Source organism: Papaver somniferum, chromosome 3 (assembly GCF_003573695.1).
Source record: "Papaver somniferum cultivar HN1 chromosome 3, ASM357369v1, whole genome shotgun sequence".
NCBI lineage: Eukaryota > Viridiplantae > Streptophyta > Magnoliopsida > Ranunculales > Papaveraceae > Papaver > Papaver somniferum.
Genome location: NC_039360.1, coordinates 26,003,765 through 26,024,873, shown reverse-complemented (window position 1 = coordinate 26,024,873; position 21,109 = coordinate 26,003,765).

The following is a 21,109-nucleotide window of genomic DNA, read 5'->3' as shown; positions in this document are numbered from 1 at the left end:
TCATCGACAAAAAGGTATGTGGAGACTTGAACTTATCTATCACTCAAAAGTCTACACTATCTCCTATCTTGAGACAAAAATCGTATTGCTATATAGACTATGATTATACAAATATACTATTTCGAGCTGAGTTTATCTTGTTTCTCTATTTCTCGAAATATGTGTTGGTAAGCTTTCGCTTTGGCCAAGTTCACGACCACACTAACCTCTGACAAAGAGATCATCGTGTTCACGCACCTTTTAATTAAGAGTTAGCGCGATCGAACGAGTTTAAATTCCTTAAGGAAAACCTAGATTGTTCATATCAGTCTTAAAAAATGATCACGACCACACGATTTGGCCACGCAATTCAACCAGCCTATCCTACTCCTAACGGAACTAGGCAATTGTCATGATAAATACCGGCGAGCCCACTAACATCCCGACCGGTCGAAATTCCTTTAGCTCGTCCGTTACATCCTTGAGCGTTCACCAAAACATGGGTGATCGCGTTATCTAAAAATACCTCAAAGAGCTAAGACCGGAAAAAATGGTCTCAAAACCCATCGCATCCGTCCAACTTATCCGGCCTAGTTGGACGGCTTAGATCGCATCTTGAACGATCAAAGAGGTGCCAAGGTGTTCACCGGCGACCCAATTTTCTTCCCAGTTGATCGACTTGCTCATGGCAAGTCAATTACGCATCAAACCATTCGATCAAACAAGAGCAGACGCGGCTGCTTCGAAACCCTAATTTGTGTTTGACGCAGTATGTTACTATCGCAAATTGATCATGACCGCTCATCTTCGCCAGCCAAATCGAATGGCTTAGATCTAATTTTAGATAGCCCAAAAGATGTTAACGTGCACACGAGCGGCCTGTCTTTGCGCATGGCCGATCGACCTGCTTGAATTAGCGCCCAACGCTTCAAATCGCTTAGCCAAAATAGGGTTGGCCGCACGGCTTCCAAACCCTAATTAGAATCAACGACAGCGTACAACTGCCGCAAATCATCTCGTCCGTCCAACTTTGCTAGCTTGGTCGGATGGTTTATATCGGATTTTAGATGGCTAAGAGGATGACGCCGTGATCACCGGCCACCCCTCCTCCTTAGAGAATGATCGGCCAAGTCATGGCTCGTTCATAAGGTCCCCAAACGATCACTCAAAAAAGGTCGTTCGCGCTACTTATAATTCAACAACAGTCATTAACTGCCACAAATCGTCCCAGCCACTCAACTTGGCTAGCCGATTTAAGCGGTCCAGATTTAAACTGGATCAACCGATAGGATTTTAGAATGACTACCAGTTGCCACTCTCCTATATGGCCTGACCGGCCACTCATTGGGATGCGTGCGTAGCTCCTACCAACTCCCTGAAAGAGGACGACCACGCTCCTTTTAAGACACTAAGCTCCGCGACTGACTTAGATGAGCTTGGAAACAATGATTCTTTATATACATTGATTATAACCAATGTTTTATAAACATTGTTTCTACCAATAATTTTGACCTAAAAGCACTATGTGCTGCTTTTAGCGGCGAGTCTCATGACTTGACACATTCACTCGAGACATCAAACATGTCACAAACTGGGGGATGCTCACTGGGTATTGGTCTGGCGGTTTACAGCGTGCGACGTGCAACACGCCCATTACGAGAAAGTGTTAGGAAAGGACGGACGGTTAACAACAATGGGAGTAGTGGGTGAAAGTGTGACCAGTTCTCCCTCGTAATAGAAACGTGGTGATCACCACTGTTACACAACCCCACTTCTCCACTACTTAATCACCTCCACTTCCTACGAGATCAGGGGTGCTCAATCATGACTTGTATAAATATGTTTTCGACCTATTTCGACAAAACAAGTGTTCTTAGCACAAGTAGCCAGAAACCATTTTTCTGATACAAGTCATAAAACAACCACACCTTCATAATTCAACATTCTGATCTCAAACACCTTCTTCGCTTCCCTCCCAAAGATCAACCCTTATCCTTCGCCTTGTGACCGAATTGAATCTGGAATAACCATTTCTTGGTTTAGGCCACAATCTTACAGATTGATCTCTCGAATCTAAATGTACTCCCATGCAGTGCATTTGTTTAAGGTTTGAATTCGTTTCTCATCAACACACCCAAATCACCAAAAATAGCAGAATCATTTTTTACCCCAAAACAACTGGCGACCACAGTGGGAGGTTAATCTCTCGGTTGCAAGAATCAATTTTCAATTTGATTTCAATTTTCTCAAGTTCAAGAGGGCGAATTTTTGGTCTGAATATATTCGTTAAACCGATTTCGTTTCAATCACCAATTTAAACATCCACTCTGTAATGCATCCCCGCCAGTAGAACTCTCAGAAAGTCATGAATGATTGAAGTGCAATCACCGTGGAAGACATGTTTAGGATATTAGAAGATGTCCTTGCAAATCAGGTTGATATTTCCAAACGGCAAAATGAGATGTTGTGTCTCTTAAGGAGTATAGTAAACCGGTTGTGGAAAGAGTCGGCAAGCACTCGCCCGGAGAACATCATCAACAATAAAGATAACATCGGATCGTTATCTGAAATCCATGTTTACAATGATACAGACAGAATACGTAACCACATCGGGCATGAGCCGAATGGAAACGATCAACAAAATCCAGCCGGCAACAAAGAGCTGAAATAGTTCCATAGGTAAAGGGACTCGCCAGGAGTGTCACAATACCTGCGGAATAAGAGCAGGGAACTGGCTTATGAAACTCTATTAGAGAGTCTATACCTCAAGACCCTCGTAGAAGTTCAGAGAGCTGTTCAACAATACGCAGCCACGACTGCGCAGATTTTACCGAGCAGAGAAGCGCTTGAAGAAGGATAAATCTTCCAGGATCTCCATGAAGACAAGAGCTTCCCTAGTGAACGGTACTCGGTTCAACCGCTTCGCAGCGCTGTTGCCATCGATGCATAACCCTCGAGGGAAGCTGCACTTCAGCAAAACTGCCAAACTAAGCGATCTGCGTCTTTGTCAACACACACTCACGTCTCAACCCCACTCTCGAAACGATCCTTATACCAAAGCCCGCAAGAATTTTCACGACGACAGCTGCCAACGAAAGAGAAGCTAGACTCAGGATACCCACATTTCCCATTTCCAATGAGGAAGGTTCTGGAGTTGCTAGAAGTTTGGGTGCAAGATGGAGTAGTTCAACTACCTCCTACATGGTGTCCACCAACCCATCAGGAGATGATCGATCCAAGATATTGCCATTACCACAGATTTATCCATCACCTTACCAGTGAATGCAACGGCCTGAAACGCATTGTCTAGGAGAAAATTAATTCAAGGGAGTTGCGTCTATGAACTAGAAATATTCCTTTTCTCCACAAGTCGGTATGTGTAGTTTCACAGAAGAGATCAAATCAGCTGGGGACTTTTTTCATCATCATAGGCATGTTACAACAACACGGGTCACAACTTGGATTGTAAGCAATTATCTGGGAGAGCCCAATTTCGTTCGTTGGAACCTCGTCAACAAATAAGTCCCGTTGAATGATTATATGTGCGAGTCCTTTGGAAATTTGTTGGGGACTCGACACATGCATCCCATTTGAGAATGAAGTTAATATCGTTTTCAATCTCTCCGTTATATTTTCCTCTACATGTTTCCCTTTTCGTGCAATGCTTGCAATTTTCATGCAACATGCACGATTTCTCTGGGGCATACTTGCATTCAAAAATTAGAATTTCAGTCTGAGTAGTCGACCCCAAGCATAATTCCTTTCAGAAAACTACTCAGGAATTATCCCAAAAAACAAATTCAAATATTTTTATAAAAAGAAATCACTTGCTAATTCAAAACCAAAAATCAAACCATGAAAGGAATTCCTCACGTCACTCAAAAGACACCTAAAAATAAAGGAGGAAGTATAAATTATTCAAGGGAAATCGTCCAGCAACAACTGGTCCTTCTTGGCAAAGGCGTCTTTCATGTTCTGGGGAGCAGTCTGCTTCAGCTTCAACTCCTAGGATAATTTCTCGATTTCCGTCTCTTGCTGAGTAATGAAGTCCATGGAGGGAACATCATCTATTTCGACTTGCAACTCTTGGAGTTTAAAAATCCTTCACAGAACCAGGAGGCGTTGAACTCAAACTTCACAAACACGTCTCGATGGAATTCCCAGCTTTGAACTACCTCGTCAGAAACGGTGTGTCCAGTAACACTGCACATATCATAAATGGAAGATAGGGATTCTCCAACACGCTTAACCAAAGAAAAGAGACTCTTAATATTCTTGAAAGTGGAAACGTGACCGTGTTTCTTCCATATTTCGGTGTACAACTCCGCATACTTAGCCGGAACGCTAAATCCTCCAACCAACATATGATATGTGTAAGGGGCGTCAAATGGGGGGGGGGGGGGGGGGGGGGGGGTCAAAAATGGCTCCAGCTACAGAATCCACAACTAATGCCGTAGCATTTCCGAGAGCTTCTTTGGGGAAGACCACATCTACAGCCATGGACGCAGCATCTCTGTTCTCATCAGGAGGAGGAGAGATGTTCTCTGCATCATCGGCCACCTCTACCTCGAGATTATTCTATGTTATGGCTTCACCCTGAAACGTCACTGGTTAATGTTTACTTCCCATAAAAAAAAGAATCATCTTCAAAGAATATGTAGAAGACGTACCGGTTCATCTTCCGGCTCACTAGGAGAGTTAGATTCTCTACTACGCTTTGAAGAGCTTCCTTCATCACCGTCAGAGCCTGAATCTTCTTCGTCCTCAGTTTCCTCTTCGAGAGACTCATTATCACCAGATTTCTCTTTTGAAGGTCATGTGTTGTAGCTGCGTGCGAGTCTAGTGAAAGCATTCACGTTCCTGAAACCTTGTTCTTTAAAAGAAAGAAGATGTTAGTGAAGCTGACTCAAAATAAATAAAATTGGCTGGTTAGAGGAATCGTGTGTACCTGCATATTGGAAGATTTGAAAATTACCGGAGCAGTTAAAGTCGTTCGAACTCCGCCTGCACGCGTCTTGGACCTCGTCTCTTTCTCCTGAGGACTGGCTCTAGTCCGTTTGCCCGAAGGAAGCGGCTTCAACAGCTTATGTCGTTTCAAAATCTCAGAAGAAGGCTTGTCGCGCGGAACTGTCACAACTTATTTCGCGAATTTTTGAAAAGATAAGAGCTCTTCTCTCCATAATTCCTTGTACTTATCAGTCGCCACTGGTTTTCTTCCTGGGAGCCAGAATTGAAGGCTCATCTTTGTCGCGAAGAGGCTAGCATTAAAAACAGATGACAAAATCTCCGCTGAAGGTTTTGACGGGCGATCGAACGAGATTCCCTGATCAATCCCATATGACGAGCGGCTCTGTCAATATTATACGGAACTGCAGTAACAGATCCATTAAAGAAAGATGGGATATATCCCGACATGCAGCTTCGCATAAATATAATCTCTTCAAAGCTCATATCCTTTTCATCAGTATGCAACACTGTATCAGGAGCGGCGACAAAGGTTTTTGGCTAAACCATAGAGGAATGAACCGGTTCCCACGAACGAAAATCTATGGGATGCACGCTGTTGAAAAAATCAATGAGTTTCAACCCGGGCTTTGGATGCCTTTTCTGCCAACGGAGAATTCTGGAACCTCCAAACAAACTGGAGAATGAAGTTGCAGGGACATGAGCATAACCTTTAAAGTGCTCCCATAAGCATGCTTGAAGGAAAGCAATGTGAATATGCGACTCCACCTTCATATACCCGTTGTAAACATACATGTCTGCTGCCAGGGAATCCAGATGATAGTACAAAGACCCAAAGAACAAGCTGCCTAAGGGGAGGATTATGCCTTGAGCCAGCTTAATAGCAAACATCACGAGTTTCCATATTATAATCTTCTTACCAGAACCATCGTCAGAAACGTCTCTGGACAACCACAAAGATAAAAAGGCAGCAACACCGAGTACATCATCCAACAGTTGTCCTACTTTCGGTTTCATGGGAAACCATTCAGACACCAACCAAGTATAAAATCATTTTTCATCATTCTTCTTCGAATCATATCCCTCCGCCTTATTCACTAGAGTGGCGAATATCGCTTCTTCTTCAGCAGATAACTCAACATCAAGATTCCCCGCAATCGGAAGACTCGGCAGAACTGCTACACTCTCTAAAGTGATGGTCATTGATAGCAAGGGAATGATACCCTAAAACTATGTTCTAAATACTTGCAAGTACACAAGGCCAAGAATAACTAGTGAGCAAGCAAGGGAAAGTCCACAGGGACTTGGAGGATGCAAATGTAACTTTTTTGTTCTTTTCTACTAAAACCTAAATCTAAACAGTGACAACAAAACTAAACAGGACACTAACTAACAGGAAGATAACTAATCAGGATAACAACTAACAGGACATTCACTTGAAGAAATAATTCACACCAACATTAAAGTCAACTAATCATTAAGCTGAAACTAATCATCAAACATTAAATAGAACAAAATTTTTGACAGAAAACTACACTAATTCAACACTGGCAGTTGAAGCAAGATTAACAATGAAACTTAAACATGAACAACAAACATTGAAGTTGAGATTTTTGAAACAGCAATGAAGTGATTGAATATTTGATAGAGGGGAACTAGGGCTTGAGAATTCACCACTCAACCCACACTAGCATGTTAGCTATTGCACTACTCTAGCTTCTTAGATGGACAGTTTAACTTCAATCACTATATCAAGGCAAAGTATTAGTTGTCTTCTCAAAGAAAAACTAATCAAAGCTAACTAACATGAAATTGAATGCAAGTGAAACATACATATGATGCATCTAACTACCTAGGATGCTTGACATTCTAGGTGAAAGTAATATGTCATCCACATGCTTAAACTATCCTAAAAAGTGAGCATGGCATGAGTAAGAGCAATTTTCTTAACATCCTAGCATTCAGGCTAAGGGTTTTATCTAAACCCTAGCTAGGATGTTTAGAACATGAAGAACATCTCTAGCATATTACTAACAGTGATGTTAAACATGGAAATTTATAAGTGACAGGGCATACAAAAAATTGAAAGTAAGCTTCTGATTTTTACTCCAAAATGAGCTTGGGTATCCCAGACTAGCTCAACATCATACACAGTGTCTCAATTTATAGTTACACAAACTAACCCTAAAAATCCCCAATTTCAGAATTAGGGTTTCATAAAAAATAAAATTAACTCTTACCTAATCTCTGAAAACACTCAATCATCTTCACCCATGCTTCTATTGCTTATTGTCGTCCAACTGCTGCTCCAATTGCGTGCTATTTATCAACCTAATTTACTAATCTCACACGCCTAGGGTTTCTGAGAAGAGGCGTGAAAAATTAGTGAATTAGGTTGCTGAAATGGTTGAGGAAGTAGGTAATGATGGTGGTAGTGATGGGTTATAGTGGTTGATGGATTTGATGGCTTTGGTGGTGGTAGGAGAAGCGGCAGGAGGAGTTGGTGGCGGAGGCGTGGGTGATGGCAGAGTTTTCTCTGCAGACGGTGAGGGAGAAGATGGAGTCGATAGAATTGGAGAAGGGTGTGTTTGTTTTGCGGGTATAGGTGTTAGGTGTTGTAGTGTTGAGCGGTTGTAGCAAATTCGATGTCCAGCGAAGATGATACGTTGGATGATCACATCTGGATTGAATCGAACGGCTAAGATGGAACAAGCTTGCAGCGACCATTGGATGCGTGATACAACAATTCTGACGGCTTAGATTGGAGTTAGGTACTATGATGTTTGACAGGAGCTTCAAGATTTGATGCTCGGTGATGAGGCGAACGTTGGATGATGTGATGGATCCAATCTGACGGCTCTCATGGAAATGGGTATGGATATTGGAAATGGATTTGGGTAAGGGTTTTGGGCCTTGGGTATGTCAAGCCCATATCTTCTTTAAGGACAATTCTTCCTCTTCAAGCCCACTTCTAGTTGATCCGGCTCTTGCAAACATCATTCTTCGCTGCCTTTCTGCGGGAGTCTTTGCCGTTTATTTGCTCTTTTCGCTCCGTGAGTTAACCAGGCTTTATTTAGTACCTAAAAATGCAAAATTAATTGAGAAAAGTATTTATTCTTGAAAATAACGAAAACACAAAATATGGGATAAAATGGAGCGTTAATGCACAAAAGATGAGTTAAATGCCAATAAAAAGGGTGCAAATATATACAATATTTGGCACTAATCAAATACCCCCAAACCTGAATTTTACTTGCCCTCAAGTAAAACAAAACTAAGGAAATCCTACCTATACCACTGTCGCTGGTCTCTCGATTGCATTTAGCGAATGCAATAAGCCTTTTAAACCACTAAGTGTCCCTAGTGGACGAGTTGAAGTCTCGTGAAGGTTTTCTTAGAACGTACCTACAAATTTCTAGGACAAAATATAAGCTCAGATTCCATGAAATGTGACATGTGCAAGACAGTAGAAGCTCACAGCAAAATGGAGATGTCAATCTAGCTATCAAAGGCACAATCCTAGCATTGATAACAAATAAAGACATGTGATAAGAGTGTAAAGTGTATCTACACATGTGTAAAGAAAGATCGGATGTTATGACTACTAATCACCAAGAGATAGTTTCTCAGGCTAAGAACCGAGGTCGAAATCTAGCTAGCTGTCCGGACTTTACGAGAATTGTGAATGAGTTGGAGGTGTTTCACAATTACTCGCGTTGTACATCAATGGCATACAGCCTTCCTTGCTTATAACACAAAAACACAAAAGATGACTCTTTACATGACTCTTATTTACATTGACTACTCTCTTTTATTTTTGGAACAAGAGAGGATGGAATTGATAAATACTTGATTGTTTTTTTTTTTTTTTGATTTTTTTTTTGATATTTTTCTGAATATATACGAAAGGAAACACAAAATTACATGACTCTTAGCAAGAGGTAGCCCTTTTTGATGCACCCAGTTAAATTCGATGGTTGTTTTTCTTAACGTAACCTCCACCTTCTATCCCAACCAACCAAAGAACAAACTAGTCAAGTTTCATTCAGTATTCTAAAGTGATTGGCAATCGTGACTTCCGATAGAACACCTCAAGGATGAGGCTATACATGTATTGGTAGATCGTGCGCGTGCAAGTTTCTTATCACTATATGAATTGTGCTAGAATCAGGGTGCCTAAATATCTAGACTAAGAATCCTTATGTTTACATAATGCACAAGAGTCAACATTTCAAGGTAAATGAGCTCCATTTTTATGTTTTTTTCAATTTTTCTATTTTTTATTTTGATTTTTTTCATTTTTTTTTTTCCAAAATGACAGAGTTTTGTAATCATTTATAGCATGTTATAAGGGTACGTAGTGATCATCACCCCAAAACCTAAATTAAACAGTGTCCTCAATGTTTAAAAAGTGCAGAAGAAAGAACTGTACAGAAAAGGAGAAATAAAATGGAATGTTCAACCTGGTTTATGTACAAGGGTGGACCAATCAGGCCACATAAACGGGATCCTCTAGATTGGTCGTCTCAATGTCAGGGGGAAGTGGTTCAAGGAACGGTTTCAATCGCTGCCCGTTCACTTTGAAAATGTTCTTGTTGGGGACATCTTCAAGTTCCACAGCTCCATGAGGGACTACCGTGCGTACTAGGAACGGGCCGGTCCATCTGGACCGCAATTTTCCTGGAAAAAGATGCAACCGAAATTCGTATAACAAAACTTTCTGACCCGGCGTGCATGACTTGCGCAGAATACGCTTATCATGGAACAACTTCATCTTTTGCTTATACGACTTGGCACTGTCATAAGCCTCATTCCTCAATTCTTCTAACTCATTGAGTTGAAGTTTTCGTTGAGCGCCCGCCTTGTCGAGAGAAAATTTAAGTTTCTTGATACCCCAGTAAGCTCGATGTTCTAATTCCACAGGAAGATGACATGGCTTTCCATACACCAGACGATAAGGGGACATGCCAATTGGTGTCTTATAAGCTGTTTTATAGGCCCACAAAGCATCATTCAATCTCAATGACCAATCTTTCCTTGACGGGTTGACCGTCTTCTCCAGAATGTGCTTAATCTCCCTATTAGAAACTTCTACTTGTCCACTTGTCTGAGGGTGGTACGGAGTTGCAACCTTGTGGGTTATGCCATACTTGCGTACTAAAGACTCAAAGTACTTGTTACAGAAATGCGAACCACCGTCACTGATTATAGGTCTAGGGGTACCAAAACGTGAAAATATGTTCTCCTTCAGAAATGAGAGTACCACCTTGTGGTCATTTGTCTTGGTTGCAACAGCTTCAACCCACTTCGAAACGTAATCAACAACAACTAGGATGTATAATTTGCCTTCCGAAGTAGGAAATGGACCCATGAATTCAATCCCCCATACATCAAATAGATCAACGATCAAAATCGGATTCAACGGCATCATGTTTCTCCTCGAGATACTTCCTAGCTTCTGACAGCGCTCACAAGCAATACAATACTCATGTCAGTCTCTAAACAGCGATGGCCAGTAAAACCCACACTGCAAGATCTTTGCAGCGGTTTTCTTGGCACTGAAATGCCCTCCACATGCTTGGTCATGACAGAATGATATCACATCTTTCTGTTCCATGTCGGGTACACATCTCCTAATGATTTGGTCTCGGCAGTACTTAAACAAATATGGGTCGTCCCAAAGGAAATGTTTAACTTCATCCAAGAACTTGAAGCGGTCTTGTCTCGACCAATGTGAGGGCTTTCTACCTGTAACAAGGTAGTTAACAATATCGGCAAACCAAGGAAGGTTTGACACAGACATCAATTGTTCATCAGGGAACGATTCTCTAATCAGCGTAGATTCATCACTAGACTCACTAGTTAATCGGGACAAGTGATCAGCAACCACATTCTCACAACCTTTCTTATCACGGATTTCGATGTCGAATTCCTGTAATAAGAGTATCCATCGAATAAGGCGAGCTTTAGCATCCTTCTTAGAAAGAAGGAACCTCAAAGCCGCATGGTCAATGTATATGATGATCTTAGATCCTATCAAATAAGATCTAAACTTGTCTAATGCAAATACCACGGAAAATAACTCCTTCTCGGTAGTCGTATAATTGAGTTGGGCATCATTAAGAGTTTTACTAGCATAGTATATCACATATGGTAGTCTATCAACACGCTGTCCTAAAACAGCGCCAACGGCATAATCATAGGCATCACACATGAGTTTGAACGGTAGTTTCCAGTCGGGTGGTTGGACAATAGGAGCTGAGGTAAGGAGAGTCTTGAGTTCTTCCCACGCCTTCACACAAGAAGCATCGAAGTTAAAGACAACATCTTTGGCAAGTAGATTACACAGAGGTCTTGAGATTTGGCTAAAGTTTTTGATGAATCGCCGGTAGAAACCAGCGTGACCTAAAAATGATCGAATCCCCTTCACAGAGTGGGGTTGTGGTAAATGTTGAATGAGGTCGACTTTAGCTTTATCTACTTCAATTCCTTTTTCTGAGACGATGTGTCCTAGAACTATGCCGGAGTTCACCATAAAGTGGCATTTTTCCCAGTTTAAAATCAGATTCTTTTGCTTACATCTAGATAGCACAAGGACCAGATGGTCCAAACATTCGTCAAAAGAGGAACCAAACACATAGAAATCATCCATAAAGATCTCGAGAAAACTATCTATCATGTCTGAAAAAATGCTCATCATGCAACGCTGAAAAGTAGCAGGTGCATTACACAACCCGAAGGACATACGTCTAAAAGCAAATGTCCCAAATGGACACGTGAATGTAGTTTTTTCCTGATCTTCCGGTGCAATGTGAATTTGGTTATAACCGGAAAAGCCATCTAGAAAACAGTAGTAACTGTGTCCAGACACACGTTCTAGCATTTGGTCTATGAAGGGAAGGGGGAAGTGATCTTTTCTTGTTACTGTGTTCAATTTCCTGTAGTCGATACATACTCGCCATCATGTGGTTGTACGTGAAGGAACTAACTCATTCTTTTCGTTCCGAACTACAGTAATGCCTGACTTCTTAGGCACAATGATAAGCACGTAAGTGCTACATTTTGTACCCATATTTATATTAGGTAGGACTCGATGTCTCGGCTAACGGCACTATTTTAGTGCTTTTGTAGAAAGTACAAACAATTCCGATCATTGAAAGAATAAATGACTAAATGGAAGTAAAATGGTGTTTGCGAATAAAATAACAAACTGTAGCTGGCCTGGTATTTCTATATATCAGCAGCACTATATATCACGGCCAGAGACATCATTTCATTCGTGCAAAAAAGAAATCTTTCTCTTTATTTAAGCACTCATTTTCCGTTCTCAGTGGAGAGAAGAAGTTTGAGCATCAACATTTGGTAATTGGTGTGTATTGTTCAAAGCAGCTGCAACCTTTTCTGCGGCCAGAGATGGAGAAACTGAGATGGAGAGAATGAAGACGTTGTTTAATTACAACAAAGTGTTACTTGCCGTTGTTGTTGTCTCTCCACAGTTGGAGTTCGAGCTCTTCCCCCAAATTCGTAAGCACTAGGTATTGAGGAAACATCAATGGGATCTGATATAAGAGGCGCCTCATACAACCATCTTAAGGCTGCCTCTAGATGCACTGAAACTGAGCTGCAGTTGCTCGCAGAATTGCCTGAAAGAAGAAATAAGAAGGAAGAAGGTGTTGCTGCTGCCTGAATTAAGAAGAACTGATGGGAATGGAATGGATGATGTTGGGGTTCTCTGCGGTTGGACGTGAATTGAAATACGAAAGAAGAGTAAGAAGGGAGTGAAGCTTGGATTCTGTTGAATGTGGCTGTTTTGAATCGGCAGTGATAGCGATGCAGATTGGTTGATGCCATTATTGGCAGTCGGTGGAGTTGCTTTGTCTAAGTTTGGCTCGTATGGAGAATGCTGGATGATCGACTGGAAGGAAGATAAAGCTGGGATGGAGAGCAAGCTACTGATAGAGACGGACATTAAAGAATGTTTAGTTGCAGAAGCAACGAAATGTTAGGATCTGTGAGTCGTTTGTGTTGGTCCTGGGTGCTGCTTGGAGTTAGAAGACACCGAGATTAGAAGCTGAGGAAAATATTACAAGAGAAAGCCATTGATGGAAGTGATGGCTGGAGAAGAAACTAAGAATCCGAAGGTACTGTTGGGTGAAGTTGTTCCGTATGAAAATGGAATGACTGAAAATGGAATTGGTGCGTGGGTCGTGTGAACTAAGAGGCTGGTGCGTCGAAGACGAGAAAGGCAAGGAAGTTTTAGACCTGAATGAAGAGGGCAGTGATGGTGTTTATGTTGAACTGATGCTTGCAGCTGTGTTCGATGGGTATTCTCCAGTGGTGAAGAAAAGTGGTGTTTTTGCTGGTACTCGAATACGTTTGCCTGAGATGCTCGAGTGGAGTTAGTGATATAAAGCTGGTGGAGCCGGCGACTTGAATCTGTGTTGGGTCGACTGAAAGTGATGCTGCGGTCGAAGTCAAGAAAGAACCTGAATTTGGCAAGGAGCAGTTGGTGTTCGAATTGCAATTGGCAGCAACAGATCAGGGAGGAAATGAAGACGAACTCTAAGTGGTGTTGTATCAGCTGAACTATCTACGGACTAAACTGAGATGGCATTTGGTTAAGCTGTGTGCAGTCGGTGGTGGAAATAAGTATTGAAAGCTGAGTTGTGAATGTAAGATGGCAGCAAATGTTAAGGTCGTGTTAGCCGAGTGCTGTGGGAGTAATTTCTTCTAGCTGTTGCTGCCGGTGGAGATGGGTATGCCCTTGATTCGAACTGAAGCTGGGATTATTAGCGAAGAACTGGTGATCAAGACGAGTTTGTTATCTAGAGGATCAACTGTAATGGGTTGCGGCTAAGTAATATGGGCTGCTAATAATGGTTGGAGTTAGTGTTGTTCTGACCTGCCCGGGAAGTGGTGATCATGCACTGGAGAAGATGGAAAGAGTTTGCTGTGAACCAGGATCGGATTTAATCCGGAGTGAAGTGGACATGTGCGTTGAGTTATTGCAATCGATGGTCGCAGTGGAGCAAGTTGGAGTTGTGGCCGGATTTGGGAAAGCACACAAAATAAATCGGTCATGTGGCTGTGGTTAGACGAACAGAATATGAAGTTGGGTGCTCTGGCCGAAGTTTGGAGAGGGCCTGAAGTTGGACGTTGGTTTGTGATTGGACTGGGCTTTTTGGTCAGATACTACTTGGATCTCAATTCTCAACGCCTTCGCTACACTATATATTCTTCACTTGAGAAGAATAGAAGGGAGGTCGGCTACGGAGCTGAAGAACAGAAATTGGGAAAAGGAGGCCGGCAAGGGGACGAAGGCGGCTGCAGAGCCAGGGAGGAGGCCGGCTGGAGGCTACACAGCCGCAGCAGAAGAGAAGAATAGGGTTTGGAGTTTCATTTTTCTTCGATTCCATTTTTTTGTTTAGCTAGAGTTTTTGATCTTAATATGTTTATGGCTTTTGAGAAAGCCATGTCTAGCTAATCATGTTAGGGTTTAGGTAGAAACCAATTTGATTGTGTGAACTCTACATTTATATGCTTAATAATGATTTGAATGACTAGTAATTTATCTTCATAAAAACTTGTATCTAATTGTTTATGTGATTTTCTAGATTATTTATGCTTTTGAATTGATATTTCGTGCTTCGGTTAAATCCCTAGACGTGGTATGCAAGGATAGATAGGTAATGCTTTAGGATCACTACATAAGAAGCGAAGAAAATTACAGCGGAGAAACAATATTTAAAAATGCATGAAATATGTTTTTAAAGACTAGTAGAGTTTGCATAATTGATTGGTGGAAATCGAAAATCCTAAGAACCCATTCCCTATTTTGGTTACATCTTTACTATTTTGCTTTCATAATTTCGTGAATTTCTAAATCCTTGGAATGTATTAGTTGGTTATTGGTATTAGTTAGTAGTAGTATTTTCATACACTCCTCGTGGGAACGACCTGTACTTGCCATTGTCTACTAGTTAGACGTTGTGCACTTGCAGTATTTTATTGTACGTTTCCCAACCTACCACACAACTTGAATGGGACTAACCCATTTACTATCTGAAATCGGATATATGATACCCGCATCAAGTAGCTTCAAGATCTCACTCTTAACAACGTATCTCATGTTAGGATTAAGTCTCCTTTGCATTTCCCTAGATGGTTTGGCATTCTCTTCAAGATTAATGTGGTGCATGCAAATGGTGGGACTTATTCCTTTGAGATCTGAGATGGTCCATCCTAAGGCTTCTTTCTGCTCCTCAAGTACTTCTAAAAGCTTGTTTTCCTGTTCTATGTTTAATCGTGAAGAAATGATAACAGGTAAAGTATCAGAAGGACCTAGAAATGAATACTTCAAAGTGTCAGGTAATGGTTTCAATTCCTGCTTGGCCTTAGGAGACTCATCCGAAGATATAACAGACTTCTCAGAAAGTGGGAGTTGTTCCACTTTAGTCTGCCATTCAGTGATGTTCATATGAGGTACAGATTCGAGCAAAGATTGGACTTCACCAATGTATTCATCATCATACAACTCCAAGTCAACTTCTTCCAGACATGCTTGCAAGGGATCTACTGATAAAATGCTAGTCAGTGAATCTTGAATCAAACTCTCCATCATATTAATCTCATGTACATCTTCATCATCAAGACTCACATGCTGTTGACTAACATTAAACGCATTCAATTCTACAGTCATGTTTCCAAAAGATAGTTTCAACACTCCATTCCGACAGTTAATGATCACATTGGACGTCGCCAAGAAAGGACGTCCTAAAATTACAGGAATGTGACAGTCTGTGTTTTGTACAGGTTGAGTGTCTAAGACAATGAAGTCTACAGGGAAATATAATTTTTCAACCTTAATCAAAACATCTTCTACCACTCCACGAGGAACTTTGACGGATCGGTCCGCCAATTGGAGAGTTATGGGTGTTGGTTTCAACTCTCCAAGACCTAACTGCACATAAACATAATATGGCAGGAGGTTCACACTTGCACCTAGATCTAATAAAGCTCCATTGATCGTGTGTTCTCCGATAGTGCAAGAGATTATTGGACAGCCTGGGTCCTTAAACTTGGGTGGAGTTTTGTTCAGAATGATGGAACTCACCTGTTCAGCTAAGAAAGCACGTTTGTGCACATTAAGCTTGCGCTTTTGAGTACACAAGTCTTTGAGGAATTTGGCATATGCAGGGATTTGCTTGATTGCCTCAAGAAAAGGAATGTTGATGTTGACTCTTTTGAACATTTCTAACATCTCATTGTAGTGGGTGCTTATCTGTTGGCGAACTAACCTCTGAGGATATGGAGCAACAGGAGCATTAGGAGGTAGAGGGACATTCACAGCAGTGGGATTGTCGGCTTCACTAATGTGCTCGGACTCTTTTTCTAAACTGGAGGTTTCCTTTGGTGGTGTAGGCAGTGCTAAGTTTGGCTCAGATTCATTTGTTTGTGGCATGCCTATATTGTTCTAAACAATCTTACCACTTCGGAGAGTGGTGATGGAATGGACTTGATCGGGTGAGGTTTCTTCGCAAGATGATGTGCCTGCTTGAAATATCCTCTTTGGATTTTGTTGGGTTTGTCTAGGAAGTTTACCCTTTTCTCTTGTATTCAGTGCATCGCAAATTTGACCCATCTGTAGTTCTAGAGCAGGGACTCGCTGATCAGTCGCTTTCTCATTTTTCATCAGATGTTGGGTCAACTGATTGATACTCTCTTCAATGCTAGACAATTTCTTTTCAGCAGTGTATTGAGGGTGCGACTGCTGCTGAGGATTTCTAGGGTATTGATAGCCTTGATTGTTTTGATAGCTTTAATTGGGTTGAGATGGTCCTCCTTGAACAAGGCCTCTGGACCATGAAAAGTTTGGGTGGTTTCTCCATTCTGGATTGTAGGTCTGAGAATAGGGGTTGTGCTCTTGTTTTTGAAACATAGCGTGTGCTTGCTCAAGCCTAGATTCCTAGAGTGCAAGCAAATCTGGGAAGTTACTGAGTTGATGGTCGGGATCATGACAAGCAGCACATACGGACATTTCGACATGTTCACGGAGAGTAGTGTTAGAAGGTTTGATATTTTTCTGCATCTCTAACTCTTCTATTCTCCTAACTAATGATGCGATTTTTGCACTTCCCTTAAAATCTGACTCAATCCTATGAACCTTAGTTACAGGTGTAGTCTTCCTGGGTTCACGAATGGATTCCCACTGTTGAGTCTTCTCAGCTACTTCAATTAAGAAGTCCCAAGACGCATCAGCAGTTTTGTTTACGAATAGCCCATTGCACATTGACTCTACAATTGTTCGGGTGGACACATCTAGACCCTCAAACAAAATTTGCACAAGTCTCCATTTCTCAAAACCATGGTGGGGACATTGGAGCAATAATTCATTGAATCTCTCCAGGTATCTAGCTAAGGTTTCACCCTCCAATTACACAAAGCTATTCAGACTTTGACGAATTGTCGCAGTCTTGTGATTTGGGAAGAAATTTTTGAAAAACTCCTTTGTGAGGTCGTCCCATGTCATAATGGATTGTGTATGTAAAGCATACAGCCATGCCTTGGTTTTTTCCTTCAAAGAGAAAGGAAATAGCCTTAACTTTAGGGTCTCGTCGGACATTTGAGTGAAACGTATAGATCCACATATCTCCTCAAATTCTCTCACGTGATGGTAAGGTTTTCATTGTCGACTCCTCTAAACACAGGAAGCATTTGTATTGTGCTTGATTTTAGCTCATAATGACCATTAGCTTCTGGCAAAACAATACAGGAGGGATGGCTTGCCCTTGTGGGGCACATGTAATCCTTGAGAGTAAGGGGTTCTCCCATTGTCTCAGGTTGGTCCGGTGTGTTTTCCTCAGAAGTTGTGGGTATGTCAATTGGGTCTATCAGATTGACTCTAATTAGTCTATTTGATTGGTCTCTAAAGGTTACAATCATATCCCAATTTAATCATGAAATAACAAGCCCACAGATAATGGAGAAAACAAGGCCCACAATTTGCTTTTACAAGGGTTTTTTGAAAATTTGGTTTGTTTAATGGGTTATAAAATTTTTGGTTATAATGGGTAATTTGTGAAAATCAATTTGGTTTTGTTTGGTTTAGTTGGGCTTAGGAACTTTTGGTTTGAATGGGTTTGGAACTTTTGGTTTCAAAAATAAAAGGGAAGCCCACTACTTGGGTTAAATGAGGCCCAGTTGGGTTATTTGACCTAAGCCTAGTTTGGGTTGAAGTTGGTTTGGGCTCACAAATTTGAATCCCAACGGAAGTTATCACAAACCCACAAAAGAAAGAAAAAAAAAATAACAATACAAATAATTACAAGCCCACAAAAGAAAGAAAAAAAGAAAAATAAAAGAAAAATAAAAATTATTACAATCCCAAAATAGAAACACTTAATTATTACAAGCCCAAATGAATTTTAATGAGGCCCAGTTGGGTTAGCTCATGGGTTAGGCTTACCTATTTTTGGAGGGAAGCCCAGTTGGGCTTTGGTCCCTTTGTGTTTGTTGCAAAATCCCAGTTGGGCTTGGATCTTCCTTAGCTTTTCTTTGCAGCCCAGTTGGGCTTGTCTTGGAAGCCTTACTCAACAGCCTAGCAACAGCTTCAACAGGCTTGGCAAGAAGCAGCAGCACCAGCTAACAAGTCTCACCAGCTCCTTCAGTAGCACCAGCTTTGCAAGCAAGCAGTGAACAACAATAGCAAGTATGGAGATGGAGCAACAAAGAAGATAGCAAGAACAGCAAGCAATGACAAGATGCAAGAAATGTTAACAGCAAATGATGCAAGTACAGCTGCAAGCTAAGAGCAACAACAAGCAAATGAGCAAGTGACATGAATTGATGAATAAAGCAAGAAAAACAAAGAAACTACACAGCACCGCTACCGAGTCCCGGGCAGCGGCGCCAAAAACTTGATAGCAAGGGAATGATACCCTAAAACTATGTTCTGAATACTTGCAAGTGCACAAGGCCAAGAATAGCTAGTGAGCAAGCAAGGGAAAGTCCACAGGGACTTGGAGGATGCAAATGTAACTTTTTTGTTCTTTTCTACTAAAACCTAAATCTAAACAGTGACAACAAAACTAAACAGGACACTAACTAACAGGAAGCTAACTAATCAGGATAACAACTAACATGACATTCACTTGAAGAAATAATTCACACTAACATTAAAGTCAACTAATCATTAAGCTGAAACTAATCATCAAACATTAAATAGAGCAGAATTTTTGAAAGAAAACTACACTAATTCAACACTGGCAGTTGAAGCAAGATTAACAATGAAACTTAAACATGAACAACAAACATTGAAGTTGAGATTTTTGAAACAACAATGAAGTGATTGAATATTTGATAGAGGGGAACTAGGGATTGAGAATTCACCACTCAACCCACACTAGCATGTTAGCTATTGCACTACTCTAGCTTCTTAGATGGACAGTTTAACTTCAATCACTATATCAAGGCAAAGTATTAGTTGTCTGCTCAAAGAACAACTAATCAAAGCTAACTAACATGAAATTGAATGCAAGTGAAACATACATAGGATGCATCTAACTACCTAGGATGCTTGACATATTTACTTACATATGTATTGAGCAATTCAACATATTTATGAAGTTTATTCAGAATGGTGCATGAAGCAACAACCCCTGATATTCTATAAAAATTAATCTACTGCATTATTAACTAATGCATGACCTGCTTAGTATTTTCCTATGCTATGTTCTCAGCTGAACTCTCAATATTGGCATGACATGACGGTTAATGTTCACTCGCAGCAGAGTAGCATAAATCTCCCGGAATGTCAGTATTGAGACCTGCATGAAAACACTCACATAGGCTACACCACTCTCTGATAAAGATATCAGCGTGTTCATGCACCTTTTAATTAAAAGTTAGCGCGATCGAACGCGTTTAAATTCCTTAAAGAAAACCTAGACTGTTCATATCAGTCTTAAAAAATGATCACGACCACACGATTTGGCCACGCAATTCAACCAGCCTAGCCTACTCCTAACGGAACTAGGAAATTGTCATGATAAATACTGGCGGGCCTACTAACATCCCGACCCATCAAAATTCCTTTAACTCGTCCGTTACATCCTTGAACGTTCACCAAAACATGGGTGATCGTGTTATCTAAAAATATCTCAAACGAGCTAAGACCGGCAAAAACGGTCTCAAAACCCATCGCATCCTTCCAACTTAGCCGGCCTAGTTGGACGTCTTAGATCGCATCTTGAACGATCAAAGAGATGCCAAGGTGTTCACCGGTGGACCAATTTTCTTCCCAGTTGATCGACTTGCTCATGGTAAGTCAATGATGTATCAAACCATTCGATCGAACAAGAGCAGAAGCGGCTGCTTCGAAACCCTAATTTATGTTTGCGGCAGTATGTTACTATCACAAATCGATCATGACCGCTCATCTTCGCCAGCCAAATCGAATGGCTTAGATCTAATCTTAGATAGCCCAAGAGATGTCAACGTGCACACTAGCGGCCTGTCTTTGCGCATGGACGATCGGCCTGCTTGAACTAGCGCCCAGCGCTTCAAATCGCTTAGCCAAAATAGGGTTGTCCGCACGGCTTCCAAACCCTAATTAGAATCAACGACATCGTACAACTGCCGCAAATCATCTTGTCCGTCTAACTTTGCTAGCTTGGTCGGATGGTTTACATCGGATTATAGATGGCCAACATGGTGACGCCGTGATCACCGGCCACCCCTCCTCCGTAGAGAACAATTGTCTCTCATGAAACCTAAATGAAGTTACATTTCATGAAGTTACGCCTTGTACACGATTAGGTATGGTTACTCAAACCTAAATGAAATTACATTTCATGTGTGTATAACAATCTAAGATTCGATCTAACGGTTGAAAGATATTATCTTGAATCTAATCAGGTTTTCATCTAACGGTGAATATTGAATGCGTTGTTACCAAGGTAGCATTGATTGCAAACCCTGATTTGAAGACTATATAAAAGAGAACCCTAGCAATTGGCAAACCTAATCCCCACACCTCCTGTGTGATACTAGTTGTATAAGCTAGAGTCAATTCTCCCTTAACCTTAGGTTTCTATCGAGACCCTGTAGGTTAACGACTCGAAGACTTCATTGGGATTGTGAAGCCAGACCCAACTATTTTCTCTGT